Below are 18,384 nucleotides of genomic sequence, written 5' to 3' on the forward strand. Positions count from 1 at the left end.
CTCAAACAGAGGAGCTATGGTATTCACATATGGTATTCAAAGTGTATTTCATCATTACCAAACTAAAGGATTCATGGTTTATCATCTAAAAATGTTGACTATGAATGTACTTTTGCAAATGTGTGACTTGTGAAAAATACCAGAAGGCAAAAACACATAACAAAAAAAACCTGATAACTTCTCATCTTTTCAAGAGTATTGAAATAGAAAAGACAGAACAAATTTTTAGAAAAATCCTTTACACCTTCCAATGAAATAAAGTTTCCTCTATATTGTTATTGCCCAATCAATTGCAAGCAAAGCACCACACAGAAAAGATGCTGGTGGAACAGCTTTACTGTTATTTATATGATCATGATGTCTTCTTGGTAACTCATGATTACTTGAATAGTCTCTATTCATTTTATGCAACAACAGACAAGTCTAGTTGTAGAATTATTAACACAAATAAATGTTTCACACTTCACTCAGAGCATTAAAAACTATTTTTCTGTCTGATTGCACTTTTGCCAACGCTGCCTTTGTTGTTTGAAAAGATAGATTTTTGTAACTCTAAAACATTTTACTCGATCCATTTTCTTCTATTCGTTTGAGTTTGGGTTGCAAACGTCCAGGAGGTCCTGAGCCTGCCCTAACATCTCCTCCCCCTAGCATCTGCTCATGAAGCCTCCAAAGCGAGGTATCCAACATGCAACCTGATCAGCTGTCCAAAACTGCTCAGCTGAATTTTTCTGATGCAGATCAGCCTGAACTCCGAGCTCCCACCAGTACTTTGAGCCCAGTCACACTGAAACTCATTTCGGTCCAAACTAATTTGGCTGACATCAACGAAGATGTCTTTCTTTCACTCTTGCTCTATATCCCACAACCATGCTGAAGAGCTGAACCATGGAAGGAGTTTTGCCTTTAAGAGTTTTGCCTTTCATCCCACCTCCTTTTTTCACTGCAACATACTGGAGTAGTGTCTCCATTGCTGGGAACAAGGCAATCTCAAAGCACACTTTGACGTATCTAAAGCATTTAATCTATCCCAGCAAAACCATTTTATTTTTCATGTAACTTCTAGAATAAATACTTCCCTTGAAAATCCTAGATATAGTTGTAGTTTGCCTATCTTTACATTCACTATAAACAACACAAACCAAAGTAAACTTTCCCCTTCTGGTATAGTCTTGCTCTTGGTCTCATACTCTCTCTCTCTCTCTCTCTTGCAAGTGATCAGGTCCATAACTAGAATATTATTTACTAGATTGGCACTGTTAAAGTTAATGTTGCAAAAATTCCCTGTCTTCAGTCAGATTCCAGCTCTAATGAGGCTTTACTGATACAGCAGGGATGGCTCTGCAAAAGGAGATGGGCGCTTTGAGAGGAATGTCAAACAACTACCTCCACATTCTTGCATACCGTCATTAGGGTCATTTCCACTGAATCACTCAGCAGGAACCCATGGCAGCAAAGAGCAAAAAGCCCATGAAAAATCACCTTGGATAATAACTGCATTTGCAGATTTGAAAGGAACAAGATTGCAGGCGATACTAGCCTTCTGAATATTCAGTGTATCTAAATATATACATTTAAGGAATTATTGGCTTAAAACAAGCTCCTCTATCTTCCAAAAAAAGTTATATGTGTCAGTTTTGTCTTATTTCCAGTGCACTAACTTATTTGCGCTAGAATCTCAGCCAAAGATATTTCATAAAACAGAACATTTTCTAGTGTAGAATCATAATCTAGAAGTGAAAAACAAGGTTGTCACCATAGTCGAGCCATGACCAGATAGATGCTCCTCACACGATTTCCGACAGAGTTGGAAAGAACAATCAGAAGAGGTGCCAAAGACCCAAAGACCACTTTCAGAATTTCTTAGAAAGACAAGTAGAATAATGTAAGTGATGCACTCAATAGTCTCTTCTGGTATAAGTACACAACAGAATAATAAAAATAATGACTTATAAGTTAAAGCTAATTTCAGTTTTATTGCAGAACATTTAGACAAGCCAAAATCGGAAGTCTTTGAATGGCATTGTGCGCTCCTTGTTAGCAGGAGACATCAGCCTAACAGCCTCCATGCAGTGAGGTTTGGAGGTGAGAACATCATAGTGTGGGGCTGTTTTTCCAGAAATGTTCCGTCACATAATTGAAAGACGGACGAATGTGGAAATATATACCAACACATTATATTAAAGAATCAGAAGATGAATAGAGAATAGATATTTTTTTTAGCACGATAACTTTGTGGACTGAAGCTTCAAAGACATTTTTGCTGTGCAAACAAACCAAGCCAGCTTGACATTCAGCATGGCCAAAATAAATGTTTTACTTAATGCAGCCCGGAATGATCAATAGAGCTGTTTTTGTCTGTCACATGATATCCAATTATTTGCTTGTGTATAGATCTGTATTTTCAGACTGAGACACAGACTAAATGGCATAAAAGCACATGTGATAATGGTTTCTCTGTCCGGGGTAAATCATGAGATCATGTCAGGGCAGCCTGGCAGGTACAAATGTCTATGCTAACCTTTCTCAGCGGCTGTGGCTGTTGGGTCCACTATTGAATCTATAATTAACTTGTGAGGAAATGTGGGCATTTTTCTATTAAAAGAGACATCTTGTCAATTACAATCCATGCAGAGATATTCACTGAACTTCCTATTGGAAGAAAGGTCAATAGCTCTGTGTAATGAGTAATTGACTCAAGGCAGAGCAGCTCAGGCTCAGACTGCGGTTCTGATCAAGTAGCAAAATGTGATTTATTTCCATATCATTTTCTCTCTCATTTTCTAACGTGTTAGAGAAAATCTGATTGAAGTGCCACTGCTGGGGCCAATTCATCACCAAAAATGACTTCGGAAAATGACGCTTAAATGGGCTGAGTGATGAAAAGAACATGAGTTTTTGAAAATGAACACCACCACAGATATGGACTAATGACCTGCAAGGCTGAATATTAGACTTAAACAATGGGCTAATGTTTGAGGTCCACTGATGATGGAACGTGGGGCAAATAAGAAAGCAAGAGTAAGTGGTTTTCAATTGTACACACAATATTGTGTTAAAATTGTTACAGGCCTAAATGATTTGTTTGCTGCTTTGCTTCCGCACAACATGTTTGTCTTAGAAACAAATTAACAGTGGAGTACCTACACAACTAAAAAAAAACTGATTTAGTTTTCTTGATTCTACCAAGGTCAAATATTATTATGTTTTTCTTTTAAAATCAACAGAACATATAATAACAATGACAATGTTTGAGAGGAAATATACCAGCTTCTGCTTTCCATGCATGTCTATGCATCATAGGGCTTTATTTCACAGAATGCAATATTGCGAAATATAATTAGTGTTTTTCAAGTAATCTAGTAGTTTTTATTCACATTTATTCAGCCGTATTATGTGCAGCTGTGGCAATTCTCCCACAAAAAAAAAAGACACATTGGAGAAGCTTGTGAAGAGCTCCGCAGAAGACTGAAATGAGTAAAGAACCTTCCTCGACCAGCAAAGCTGCTCCACCCTTGGCTAAAACTGCTTAAAACAATCACCTGGCAGACTCATGTTGGTGAAGCAGTTAGCCCCATCATGCTAACTGGCTCCCATGCTAAAACACGTACAAAATCCAAGATGTGTTTTCAATAAGCTGCAGCAATTATAACAGTGCGAGGTGTGTGTGGTGAGCAAATAATGCGGAAATGCACTTAATTCAGTAACACACAAATCACAAAATTAAGTCCTTCACTTTGTTTTTGCAGTAGAGAGTGCCTGATTTATGTCACGTTGGGGTTTTGTGGCGTTTGCTGTACTGCAACATGACGTCGCTAGTTAAGGCCACACCAGCAGAAAATCAAACACATCACTGTACTAAGGAATACAAATCGATCGGTCCCAGAAAATCAGTATTCTCTGTTTGCCTCAGCTTCCATGTTCACATCCGTCACTTTATGGAGTGTCAGTCATATTCTGTCTCAAACATGTACATTTGAAACCTTTCTTTGTCTCTGGTCCTCTTCACAAACCTTTTCTGTCTGATCTTTGTCATGTTAATCCCCATCTGAGTTGCATTCTGCTGGGGGAAAAAAAAAAAATCCATCAGATTTGACGGGGATGATTCAGAGTCCAGACTTGGAGTCTTTCAAAAGTCACTTGTCTTTTTCAAGTTAAATATTAGAACACAGTTTTTGGTGTTCTAGAAAACCAGACCATTCGTTGTGTGAAAAAGAGAGCCTGTGTGAATCTTGCTGGCTGAATCCACATTTTGAAAAGCTTATAACACATCAAGCTGAATTTATGAGTTGGAACATGCAATAGATGTGGGGTTTTTTTTTTTTTTTAAAGTGGTTTACAGTCTGTAAAGTAAAACATGAAAAACAGAGGCCTGATTGTTGAACAAAAAAAATAATTCATAAGAGGGTACCGAAATAAATAATGTAGAGGGTGGTGGGATTGTATTTTTGAAACACTATTCTACTGCTAGTCAAGCTGATTGAATATTTATAGAAATGTATGACTTATGTCAGAGACGATGCAGCACATACAAAGATTTTGATGATAGCTTTTGGGCATAAGAGGCATAAAAGAGTAGTGTTTCATATGTACACAATGACACAAGCAAACATACACAAAAGCGTGCACACACATTGTTCTGACAGTCGCAGTCTTTTATGGAATTTAAACTTTATTACAGGGATATAAATCACACTGCCCAAAAACAAAATTATTACCCAGTGAAAAGTTTCAAACCTCACTCGGATGTCGCTTCCAGGCAAGATCATTCTTGGTCACAAGTCCCCAAGATCTCGTGAAAAGTCTGACGAGAAAACTTAGGGTCGATGAATAAAAAAAAAAAAAAAAATGGAAAACTGTATGTGGACATTTTTCAGCAAAAACCCAAGGACTTCCCGTGATGTACAGCAACACCACTTCAGAATACTGCGAGCAAGACTTCAGCAACAATGTCGCTCTTTCTGCCGAACGAAAGATATTCAGAGTGTAAACACATTTGGCAGTGTTAATCTTGACAACTGTTTAACATGGAAGTATTAGGTCTGCATAATGTTGAGCCAGGCCTGGTGAAAACCCCATGCATAATTCTCTGTGAAGTGTAAAAGCTGAAAGTCTAAATGCTTCTGACAGATCCCAGCAGGTAAAAGAGTGGGGAGCTTTTGGATGTTGGATTTATTTTATTTTATTTTTTTTGCTGGTTTATGTGAGGTGATGGAACATTTCCAGCCGCTGCAAATATTTCCACCACCATCAAAGTTACCCCACATACTGAACAAGAATAATCCTCTGATTTTATATTTATCTTTTCTAAAACACATCAGACCCAAGTTTTTATCCATGAGGAGCAGTCATCTTTATTTATATGATTTAAGCACACTGGTCTTGTACACCTGTTGCAAAAATCTGTCTTTGCAATTTGATTATCGGGTAATAACTGTTGAACAAGGTTTCAAAAATGTGTTGTCTTATATGATTTCTAAAACATGTTTTCCACATGGCCATCCAAACTTGAGGTGCAACAAAAGGAGCCTCGAGATTTTTTTTTATTAATTTTTTTATTGGAATATCTCCAAATATATTTTTTGCACAACCCACTTAGGAACAGAATTGAAGTTTTTATTTAAAAAAAAAAAAAAAAAAAAAACAATACACAATACAAACTGTGTTTTAGCAGCAAATTTTCTCATTTAAATTTTGATTTTTCATTTATGGGTACTGGTTTTATACACATTTGTTGGCAAAGGCAAACATTTAGTGTCATCTGGTCACAAAAATGGTTGAACAAGTAAAAAACAGGGTCTTAACCTTATTAGAAAATGTTAATATCCTGTTTGCTACCTTTGAAATCAGCTCTCCTAAATACTGCTGCTATCATTTGTTCTTTTATCTAACGAAACTAGTTACTTACAAATACACTGTTGACCACATGTATTAAAATATTGGATGTCTGGTTAATCATAAGCAAAAATATTTCCAGATAACTTGAAGGAGCCAACAACTGTTCCACCAATTATGTCCAAGAATTTACACCATGGGAATATTAAAAAATAAGGAACTAGACTAGTGTTGGTACAAAATTCGAAGCCTATATGATTTTAGACTGAACGATTGTTTGTAAATTTTCAATATCCAAATAAAACTGATGACAAAAAATTAATATAAAACCGAAATGTCTGACTGCAATCACAATGTCAAGTCGGGAACCGAGGTAAGAGGTGGGGTGCTTGTCAGATAGATATGGTCAGCAGGTGTTTCTCCCAGATTGCCTCCAGCTACTGTTCATTTATCAATGCAGAATCTCCCTGACCTATTTCACATTCCTTTGTAGCAAATGTTTGGAGAACCTGTCTAACCTTGGTTGTCAATGGATTTCTCTCCACAAGAACATACTGAACTTTAGAAATACTCTTCATGGTATTGTAAAATCTTGTAAAATCTCCAAGACTTTCTTGGTGTTGCATGACAGAGTACGCCCCAAAATAAAGACCTTACGGAAATTATATTAAAATTGGTTTAATAAAATACTAGTTTCATTGGCAAAATATTTTAATTTCATCTTGTTATAAATTAAATAATTTGCCAGTGGAACTAGTACTTGTGTTAAGTAATAGTAAGAAATTATTTACTTGAAACAAGCTATTACATTTTGCTGAAAAGAGTTAATTTTGTCTTATTTCAAGTGTGCTAATAAGTTTACACTAGAAACTTGACCAAAGACACTAGGCAGGATTTTCTGCTTTTGCAGTATAATGGTTAACAAATACATCTATAAGGAAATTATTTCAATATTTATCAAGAATATATTCCAATTTTTGCCTAGATGTCTTTGGACATATTTTCAACCTAACATGCTAATGGGGTCATTCTCTCATATTTGCACAATCTGATAAAATGTTGCAAATGTATTGTTCTGAACTCTCAATTTCCACTGTTTCTTTTCTTCTTTTTTTTTTTGCCAATGTGTATTAAACTTTTTTTTTGTTTGTTTTAAACATAGAACAGACCCTCAGAACAGGATGTAATACATGGTAAAAAAAAACAAACAAAAAAAACATGCACAAACAAGAAAGTCTACAGTAGTTATCCAAAAAGCAGATAACACTTTATTCAAAGTCAAAATGCATCGTTAGCTCCTTTACATGGAAAATAAAAGTGCACCATGTCAAGTCAAACTTGGTAAATGATCCATTAAGTGAATATCTAATTTTGTAAAAAAAAAAAAAAAAAACACCACAGAGCCATCTGCCAAAAGAAGGTGAGCCGTCACTTTTCCAATTAAGGAGAATGAGCTGACGTGCCAGAAGGGAGGCGTTCTCAATCTCCATTTTCAGCTGGATAAGTAAAAGCAGTTTGTTACTCCTTTTAAAGCAGTCTTACCTTAAAGGGGCTGTATTGTGTAAAATGAGCATTTTGAGCTTTATTTTGTGTTATCCTGTTATATCCCCCTTTAAAAACATACCTATGTTTGAGAAATTCTTTAATCTCTCTTTTGGCCACCATTCGATGGTGCAAAGTCCTTCTCTCACCGAGTAGCATCGTTTCCATGCAGCTCCTCCCTGGTGCTGCAGCTTCCGCCTCACACAGTACCTCCAGGCTAGCGGCAGCAGCAATTAGCGAACAACTGGTGGAACCGTGCATCTGCTGAACTTTTCATACAAGCTACTTCGCAGTTCAATGCTGGTAAAAACGTTGTTGAGGGCTTAATGGAAAAACGTGATGACATGCCGATGATGGAAGTTCGGAAAGATCAAGAGCTTCTTAAAGAGATGAAGACCAGATCAGACACCAAGTGAAATCAACATTTAAGTCACGTTTTAAAACCATAGTTTAGTACCTCAACCTTTGTGGTGAATACAGGCACAGACTAAATTTCAAAATCCCAGTCTCCTAACTTGAAAATAACCACTCTCTCAGTCAGCCATGTCCTCTAAATATGATTGTATTCTCTTGCATATTAAGAAACAGAACCTTTTCAACCTGCTTCTATAATTCGTTTAAGTTGTGTGAACAGAGCATCATGTGGCAAAGGGATATAATTTAATATTCAGGCAATTGTTTAAATTTCTTGTGAGACCACGAAATAGACACAGCACTAAATATTTGACAAATTGGGAAACTGATAGCTGATTGTCAGCTGTGTTATAAAATTATCAACTAGCCTCATAACCTTTTGACCACAACATTCATTTATTTTGCCATTTCTTTCCATAGTACAAAAAAAAACAACAAAAAAACAAAAAACAAAACAAACAACAGTCCTGGCCCCTGACAGATTTCTGCAGTTTCAACAAAAATCCAGCTTCTACGGTAGCTGGTTTAAAACACATTTCAGTAACAGTTCCTGCTGTTCGGTGCTGATGAAAAGACCGTAGTATGGAGCCGAACTCACGCGAGTACATGCATGAATCATGTAACACATCAGGCTATGGCACAGAGATGTTTTTTTTTTTCTCCCATTTCAGCTCTTGATAAAAGAGAAGCAATAGCTCAGTGACACACAGCTGCAAGTGTTACTGCCATTTAGATGCAGCCTGGCATCATCAAAGCACTGCCGAAAAAGTTGTTTTATTCCAATCGTGGTTCATCTCCAGGAACATAACAGCACAGCTGTAAAACACTTCCTAATAGGATTTTAGGATGACTGAGCATCTGGACAAGAACTACACTAATTGATAAAAATAAAACTAAAGCATAAATAAATAAAAAATGTGGAGAATTTAAAGTTGCAGGAGTTCCCAATTCCAGTTCTCAAGACCCATTGTCCTAAACTTTTAGATGCACCCTTTCTCCAACAGACTCGAATCAAATGAATGACTTGTTACCAGCTCTCTGCAGAGCTGAGGGACTGATGAGGAAATTTGATTCAGGTGTGTTGGAGAAGGGGAGCATCTAAAAGTAGCTCTCAAGGCCTGGACTAGGGCATGCCTGATTTAACTACCCCGCTGTCCCGGAGGGTGTCAGGTGAACTCTCAGTCCCCCCTCCGCACCCCTAGCGTCTCTTCTCAGCATGTTATAATCTCTCCTTACCTGAGAAAACCCTGAATCAATGTCCGTGCTGCTGGCCTCTGGCCTAATGTCTCTTCCCTGACTTCTCTCTGTCTATTACGACAAAAAAAGATTTATTTTAATTATGTGAAAAGCAATAGTGAGTATTTGGTTTATCCCTAGTATTAAGAGATAGAACATAGGCAGAGGTGTGTAGAGTAGACAAATATTGTACTCGGGTCAGAGTAGCACAACTACCAGTAAGTCCAGCTGGATGACACAATATATAATGTCTGATTTTCTGTTTTGTTAAATTTTCCAATGTTTTGTATTCATTTTATTTAGTTGTGTATTTTGTACTCCTTTCAAAAATTAGTTTTCTCTCCTCGTTTTTAAATGTTTTAAAATTAGTTTTCAGTTAACCATTAAATTAATTACATTTATTTGTTTTAGTTTTTTTTGGTTTAGCTGGCTCAAGGGTTTTCTTGTTACTGCAAACTGAGAGAAAGTATTTGCAAAAAAAATTGGGAGACGCATAATATCATAGAGGCATTTTTTTTTTTTGACAACAATGACAGAGAAATTTCTGCTCTCTGATTCATTTTAGTGCATGAAATGGCCAATACATCAGCGTTAATCTTTTTTTCTCCATCGCATGATGTGCAAATGCATCTCCTGGGAAGTTCAGGGAACCTCTTGACACGTTGTTTCCTCTCCATTACCCAACCAGCTGTTGTTCCTAATGAGCCCAAAGGCAATCTCTCATTATTAAACTTATATCTCAGTCTCTTGTGCAACTGGTGACATATTGTGCGCCCATAAAGTCGGGACCAGAAGAGGATGATGTTAATTTTCCTCCATTGTTTGCTGTTAGTTTTAGAATTGTTGTTTTTTTTTTTTTTCTGACTCAAGCAAAAAGTAGTGAGGAGGTCAAGAACTTATCCATAGAACAGCCAGTGTGTTTTGATTTAGCAAAATAAAAGTCTAATTTTAAGACTCCTTAAAATATTAAATATTTTACAAACGTCTTTTGTAACTGATCCTACTCAGGATGCTTGACTCAGTGTACAGTGCAGTACCAAACATCATCCTAGTACACTTGAATCTTATATAAGACACTCTGAAAGATGTATTTAGAGAGCAAAATGGACTACACACAAATGGATAATTTTACCAATGCAACAAAAAAACGCACTAAAGGCATTCTTCCATTTTTTTTTCATAAACTGTCTTCAAATGTTTATGTTCTAACTAATGCCAGAGCAGTTTTTTTTGCAAGTCTTTGTCTTCTAAGTCCTTACAGACAATCCTTCGATTGTTTATTCCCTACAGACGTAAATAAATTTGTCAGAGTAAAAACGTTAGTAATTTTATCAATCGCATTTCTCTGATTAAAAACCACAATGTGCTTTACAATAAAAATAGCATATAAATATTGAAGATAAAATGTATATAAAAAAAATATGAAATGGCTGTATGACATTTTTTGGATGCCATACATCGAAAAAATAGTTAAAAGCCAGTGTGAGTAAATGAGTTTTCAGATTCTTAAATGAATCAACAAAATCGAGATATCACAAAGATGGAGGAAACCCATTCCACAGTCCCTGACGCATATCTGAAGGGTGTATCCCCTCTGGTCACGAAATGTTTGTGGGACCATTTCCTGAAGATATTAGGCTCGGAAAAGAGAGTATGGTTATAGAAGATCAGCGATACGGACATGGACTAGACCACACAAGGTTCTGAAAGTGAGGAGAAAAAATGTTACATTAATTCTAAAGTTAATGTAACCGGACACTGGCGTACCGGTTTGTCTCTTTCATGTGTTGGTTTCATGCAGTGCAACAGAAGAGGGACGAGATCCCTTTCATGGGTTCGACACACAAGGAGCGGTGAACGACAGCATTAGGCGAAAATTTTCCTCACCCGGGATGAATCTCAACACTTGGGACACGATAGCAACGGCATCAGCAGCGACAGAAGTGGAACATCTTTCAGCTGTTTTGCGTCGCATCACAAGCCTGCGTGTGCACGTCTATGTGGAGGAGCTCCAAATTTCACATTCACAAAGAGGGCAAGCGACTGTCGCCTCATCACGCAAGCTCCCTAGGAAATGAATGGAGAGGGAGCAACGTCGCCTTCCGTGTGTCGAGCCCTTTATTCAAACACATGAAAAGGCTTGTGAAATAATCAAGACGAGATTACGTAAAGGATATAATAATCACCTCAAATTCAGTTTTTGACCAGAGTTCAGAGCTTAGAATACTATTTGGCAAGAGCAATGCTACTTGTCTCTGAATTCTGCCCTTCCTTACGGAGAGAACCCATTTAGTCTGCATTGGAAAGACTTCCTTTGCAGCGAGAACTGGGTGTCCTTAAGGTTGTGTGTTTAGTCCATTGCTGTTCACACTGGTAGCACACAGCTGCACATCACATGGAGAAAACCTAGCGGCTAAAAATATAACTGTGTAATAAGCTTGACGAGGAGTGATTCCTATCGTATGAGGAATGATAAAATATTGTACCGGAAAGAAGTCAAGCTAGAAGGTTGGTGCAATGATAACAACATGGCCCTCAAGAAGGACAAGCTGAATGAGATGGTCCTTAACTTGCAAAACCTACATCTTGAGCACACACCCCTCTGCATGAGAAAAGTACAAGACACAATGGATAGCATTAGTAGATTTCTTATTAACTACCCTGATTTCTAGTCGAAATCAGGATTTGTTTCGGGACCACCACACAAATAGAGGCATGACTCTTGCTAGACACTACGCATGCAGCCTTTGGATTACCTTTTCAAACTGTTGCAATCAGGCAAACAGAACAACATAAAAAGCAGAACAGTCAGCTTGCTGTTAAAATGACAAACTACTGAATCGGTTGCACAGTCGCCATTATTTTGCATATTTGCAAGTTCTGCTCCTACTTCAACATGAATCTATTTTGTATTTGAAAACCCCAGAGGTCTCATTCTGTTTCATACTAATTAGGTAAACAACAAAATGAGAATAAAATTTGATTTTAGAAGCCACATAGTTTCCTTCAATGTGCTTTGAGTGCAGATTAGCTCCTTCACAGATTGCAGCGTGAGGAAAACCAAATGTTAAGTGCTAAAAGAAAATAATCCCTGTTTTGTCATACTGATATGTTGTAAACAACCCTGCATTGCCAGATTATAATAAATATTTCACTGCCCTTCAGAATATGCATTTTGTGCTTGTACAAACTATGTACAGTTTAAAAATTATACTTCTAATATCGCACTTCACGCTGCCAAGGTGAACCAGGCATAAATGTTGTATAACACCAACATTTGTTCCTGACATATGAATATGCAAATATGTTTTTGGGATGTAAAGAGTAAGCTATTGCTCAGATTCATGCAGGAGCTTGTATAAGTGCCTTGGTAGGGCAGATATTTTGGATTAGATCTCAGTGCATCTGTTTTAGTATCTATCCAGAGCAAACATGAAAGTTACCTTTGTGAATGAATTTCTTTGAGGCTCTACTTCTTCTGTCGTTCCTGCTGAGTTGTGATATTATTTTTTCCAGTTACTCTCCTACTGTTTGGGAAGAGAAATGCAATGGAAAACAAACACTGATAGAGGTTTTGGGACCTCCCACACAGCTTCATGTACAACTCCATTTTTTTTCCATGGCACTTTTGACATGTTTCAGCTATGTCTGCACACACAATTCAAATTTATGAATATGTGCGTCTTTACATTTATTCTTTCACTTTGAACTGTACGGGTTTCTGTAGATGTAGCAGAACAACAGATCAAGAAATACATTTTTTACATTTTATTACTTTGCAATTACAAATTCCAGCAAGCCAGGAGTGTGTATAAGGATTGTATGAAAATTACTAACATAAAGTTGAGGATGTAGAGAGAAGGTCAAAAATGTGGCGCGTGTTTGTCCTCAGCCCACTTCATCACAACTTCAAAACAAAATCCAGTGCAACAAGTTGACTTTAAAGTTTTCTTGATTAGATTTTTTTTTTTTACACAGCTTGCATGTAGAAAAGGTTTTCAGGTCTGTTGAAATCAGAATTCAAATATTTGACCTATGTGCAAAATGCTATTTGTGTCAGAAGACTAACACTGCACATCATCTTTAAAGGAGACATATCATGAAAAATCAACTTTTTAGCCCTTAAATGCTTTTTTGTCCTTTTAAGTGTCCATTATTGCAAAAAACTTGAAACGTTTTTTTTTCCCCCCCAGTGCTGCAAAGATGTCTTCATAGTCTTTTTGAATTGTTCAGTTTGTTCATTGTTCTTTATAACAATGTTCTTTATCTCTACAATGTTCCTGAAGGATTTGTATTAGCAAAACCTATAAGAAGTTCACCGTTGCAAGTTTGCAGAGAAACAAGAACTGTTTTACAAATTGCACATGCCTATCTTTGATTTTTATTTATCAACCACGGACATGATGCATTAATTCCATCTGCCAATTTTAATTAGTTATCTGTGTTAGTGTGAGCAGTTCTGATACTGCTGCATGTCTGATTAATTTAGGTGGGTTCATCCGGTGTCGGCACATAAATGCTTTTCAGGGAAGTCATTTTTCATTCAGGAGTATGTCAGGTTATTAAAGATTTATTAATCACTTTGTCAAATAGAACATAATGTTAATTCAGCATTTACAAGAGACGTTTCGAAACGTCCGTTGCAGAAAAATATTTGCGCTGAAAATTATGTTAATACCCTGACACTACACAAAAGTGCACTGACTTTGGAAGCATATTACGTGGTTCAAAACTTAACAACAGATTCTTTTAAAACAATTTTAAGAGTTTATGCACTCCTACACGCAGCCAGGGAAGGCCTTTCCACTTCAGAAGACAATTTGTTCACCTTAAAAAGAGGAGAATGATCACATCTCTAAGGGCTTGACTCCTTACTGTAACCCTCAAAAACGATGACACAGTAATCCATGGAAAATTCTATATCTCAGCATTTTTTTTTTTTTCAGTATAACTTGAATTAAATTGTACCCTTTCACAGTGTAACAGTACAACAGGAAAAGATTCCTTTAGATAGGAAGGGAAAAATATGAAATGCCCTCTGAGATGTAAAAAAGCACAAGTTTAAATCTAAACTGACCTTGATCCATGAAATAGTTTTTTTTCCCTTCACCCCTTTAACAAAACATAACCTTTCATACAAAAACAGATTTCAAAAATATATAATCTAGAAATAATGCAAGCACATTTTGCAGGTTGCCCTGACACGTTTGTTCTCCAACAAATGAAAATCAGCACTTCTTGTGCAAATTTTCTTTCTTTTAAGAACTCTTTCACAATCATTACCAGCCACCAAAATTGTATTATGAACCCGTTTCAAATTATTCAAGGTTATTTTATCACTGAATGCGTCTGTATATTTTTCAGCTACCTCACCAATCTATGCTGCTGTGCCACAAGTGATTTTAATCACATTTCAGTGGCCAACTCAAACTGCAAATGGATTTGTGTGCTCGTAAATGTCAAAATTTATCCTCTTCCTCAGAGTCATCACCAGGATAAGACGCCCAACGGCAACAGCCACAAAATCTTCAAGTACAAATACAGCTAAGCCGCTAAGCAGATGATTGGTGTGGGAGCACACTATGTAAGCAAATGACTTTGAGGAGGAAAAGGAGGACCTGCTGATTTCTCAATTATGGCTCCTCATGCATGCAAAAGACAATGGGATAAGGGGGGGAAAAAAGAAAACCACATTGCTTTATTGATAGTCAGACAAAACATGTATCCTGTCGTATTGTGGGCCAATATAAAATAGTACTACACTGGGGGAAGTATTAAAGACATCAAGGTTGTTCTCAACTGATGTTTGGAATAAGGGCTACATGGCAGGAAGTAGATTCTGGGATCGAATCCTGGCCTGGGATCTTTTTTCAAGGAGATTCCTTGGTCTCATCTTTCATGAGTGGGTTCTCTTCAGAGACTGACTTCTTCCTAAAGTCCAATAACATGATTTCTAGGTTAACTGATTAATCTAAATTGTCTTTAGGTATGATCATATGTCTCTAATTGTTTGTCCTTTGTGTTTCTGATGAACTGTCCAGAATATATCCCACCATCTCGTATAATTCATTAATTCTGACACCTAAACTGTCTTCACATTCAACTCATTTTAGAGTGAACTTCTGTACTCTCTACGTGCAAGTTATTTTTTTACATTTACTTTTTGAATTCAGGATGAGCGATTTCCTGGTAAATTCTAGTAGCTTTCTTTTCTCTTCAGTCGATGTGAAGTTTCCATAGAGAGCTCATGTCAAGATGTTCTTTCCTTCAACTGTCACAGCTCATATGTTGCTTTTGCAGAGCTGCACATTGACTTTAATCGTCCAAGCAATGTCTTTGCAATACATTCTAAAGAGCTTAGAACACATTTAGACCATACTTGCCTAAATGTGTTGCTGCAAACTCCAAATGAATTTCGACATGACTTCTCATCAGTCTTGCACATTTATTGTGCCTAGATATTATTGATGCTGAGTAATTTACTAATTGTTGTCGTGGAAAAAAATGTAACTAGTAATTCCAGGTTTTTCCTCAAGCTCTCTGGTATTGTCCACTAGCTTTTGTAACACTTGGATAGAACATTTTGCAACGAGCACTTGGCTGCGGCAGGTTCTTGGTGAAATCATTTTCAGTCTACTTTTAGATTATTACCACATGTATGATTTACTACAACAAGATTGTCGAGGTCTTCAGAGAGCACAACATTTGTAACATGCCTCCATTGCAATGCTTAATATAAGAAACACTCTTGCATTACTCAATGAATAAAACAGCTGATTATAACTTTGACTCAAAGAAAGCAGGATTGCTTTTAGATACTTTGTTGTACTTATTCCCTGTATCATTCCAATTTATCACATATGCTATAACTTAATTTATGGCGTGATGATAGTTTTTGTGTTTGTCGATTAGTTTTATATTTCTACTTACATCTGCTGTGAATTTTGTGGCTGTAGGCCCATTAAAAATGTATTGAGATAAACGTGTTTGTAAATCATCTACTTCATTGTAGCCTTTATTCCATACGAGCGAGGTTCATTCTGCTGCAAGACCACAGAGAGCAATGCTGTAACATTGTACTTGTGCTGTTGACTACTGAACAATGTTACAATGCTAAGAAAAATGTAATGCTTTGTCTGTGAAGATAGAACGATTAAAAGATCCACCACAAGTTTCTTTACAAATTAAATGTCCATTAACCTCTCCGACTCATGGCCTGTTTTTGAGAAATATGGCTGAATAACATGCCCAAAATGAATTGAATGTATCTCAAGAACTACAGAGTTTATTTTAATTGTTTTGGTATCAAAACAAAGGCAAGACTCTAGAGAATATGTTACAGCTCTAAAAACCACCCTGCCTGTTACTGAGGAAAGTAAATTAATATGATACACAGCAGAAATAAAAAATAAAAAACTCTATTTCCGCCTAAAAAAACAAAACAGTTCAATATATTAAGATTCCTTTCAAAGCATGCAGATGAAATCCAAAACATGTAGTAAACAACAGTACACAATCTGACCTTTTACTGTGCCAAGTTTCATGAAAAAAAAAGTTAATTATATGAGTCTTAGAGAGGTAATACTTGATAAAAATCTAGGCGGACCTTCCAAATTAGCTATTTTGGCACAATTTGTGCCATTTGAACTTTCTCAGTTTTTTTTCTGTAGGTTCTCTTTCAATCATTTATTCTTATCATATAATAAATTATTATTTATTATAGACAAGTAACTACATCTAATAATTGTTTTTGGGGGTTCCTTTTAAAAATCCACATTGCATTCATTCATAAAAAGAGAAAAAAATAGACAAATTGTAATAGTCTGAAACTGGAACAGATTAACTCACAATAACATTTCAAATAGAATTATATAACAATAAAAATGCAAATAGCAATGAAAACTAATTTGTCAAAATGATATGATCACAGGAAAAAAGTAATATCTCACAATTACATTACAATAATGCACTCTGCGCGTAAAATCATGCAATTCTCCGTTCAGACATTTCAAAATTACGCTGGGGAGTTTCTAGGGAACCCATTGGCCAATTTTGATGATTGACATGTCTTTCGAACAGTCAGAGCCAATAGAATCCGAGGGCGTTGACATTAATACGGAACCTAAAGCCATTCACCAATTACAGCGAGGAAAACGCATGCGACGTACATTGACGGAGTTCGCCTCTAGATTTTGTTTATGGTAGTGTTAAGGAAGAAATTCTAAATTGGTTAACTTTGGAAAAAGTCTGGCTCTCTCTTCCTCTGGATCCCAGGTCCTCTCGGCGAGCCACGTGTGGCCACAAGGAAAACAACAATGCGTGTTGACGTCACAGAATTACAGAGTTTAATCCAATATAAGACAATGCATAAACTTAGAAGTAAGACAATGCACAAACTTACACCAGAAACTGCAGAACAACGGAGACATACATTCATTTACCTGACATAAATGGAAAAGAAGAAAGAAAAGCAAAGACATCTTTGGAGAGTTGCAAGAGCAAATCTGATTTGTTACTTCTGTGTAGAAAGTTTTATAGTAAAAGGCATATTCTTATCTTTAATTTATTCAAATAAGGCGTATCTTTGCTCATCCAACCAGGAGCTATCTCTGACCCTCTATCTGAAGCCAGAAACCCCTGCCGTGTTTACGGCCTTTCACAGATGAGTGTGAAAAGCTACAACTTATCCTGTATTGTTTTCCCACACAGACAAAAGGCAGTTCAAACGATCCTAGCAAACCATCTGCTGTAACTACAGGTAAATTAAAGGTCAAAAAGTCAGAATACATTACTAACTTCAAACCACAATTAGGCCATTTGAATCAAGACATGTTAAGTTTTAAAACTAGCTTATTTTAAATTTATTTTCTCAACAGTAGCTAGGAGACGGACGAGGAGAAAATGGATTATCGAACCAAGTGGAAATATTTACTCTAATGAGGATTGTGACCACGAAACAGCAAAGGTAGGACTGAATCTATGTTTTTAGCTTCGTGAAATGAGCTATTTCTTTTTTTCTTTAGCTGCTGGTTCAGTGAGTTTTGCACGTAGCGTGGTGACTGGTATTGTTGGAAACGGCAGAGCTTCGGCTTTACTCTGATAGATAGTTTGTGGGCTTTGGGAATCGTTGCTCTTTCATTGTTGAGTTGTTTTTTTTACGGGATATGCCTCGTTAGCCTCGTTAGCATCTCATTGCGTTTCTTTTTATCAAGCTGCTTAGTGTTCAAGCTGGGTGTTGTTGAGGTAGAAAATATTGTTTCTATCATTTAGAAGAGCTTTTTTTCCCCGATACGTGGATATGCAATATGCTTATATTGATAAATGTATAGCATGTGTTTTCAACCGATCTTGTTGCGG

The 18,384-nt window shown here is 36.6% G+C and overlaps 1 long non-coding RNA gene across 1 annotated transcript; it reads left to right on the forward strand.

Annotated features, from left to right (window-relative positions):
- The first annotated feature begins 6,657 nt into the window (after nt 1-6,657).
- Nucleotides 6,658-17,914, forward strand: LOC107836013 (uncharacterized). The gene is made up of 3 exons (XR_001661862.1): nt 6,658-6,744; nt 17,690-17,693; nt 17,904-17,914. It is a non-coding gene; the product is annotated as an uncharacterized LOC107836013 (long non-coding RNA).
- The last annotated feature ends 470 nt before the right edge of the window (nt 17,915-18,384 follow it).

The sequence above is a fragment of the Poecilia formosa genome, unplaced genomic scaffold, assembly GCF_000485575.1.
Source record: "Poecilia formosa unplaced genomic scaffold, Poecilia_formosa-5.1.2 Scaffold35, whole genome shotgun sequence".
NCBI classification, from domain to species: Eukaryota; Metazoa; Chordata; class Actinopteri; order Cyprinodontiformes; family Poeciliidae; genus Poecilia; species Poecilia formosa.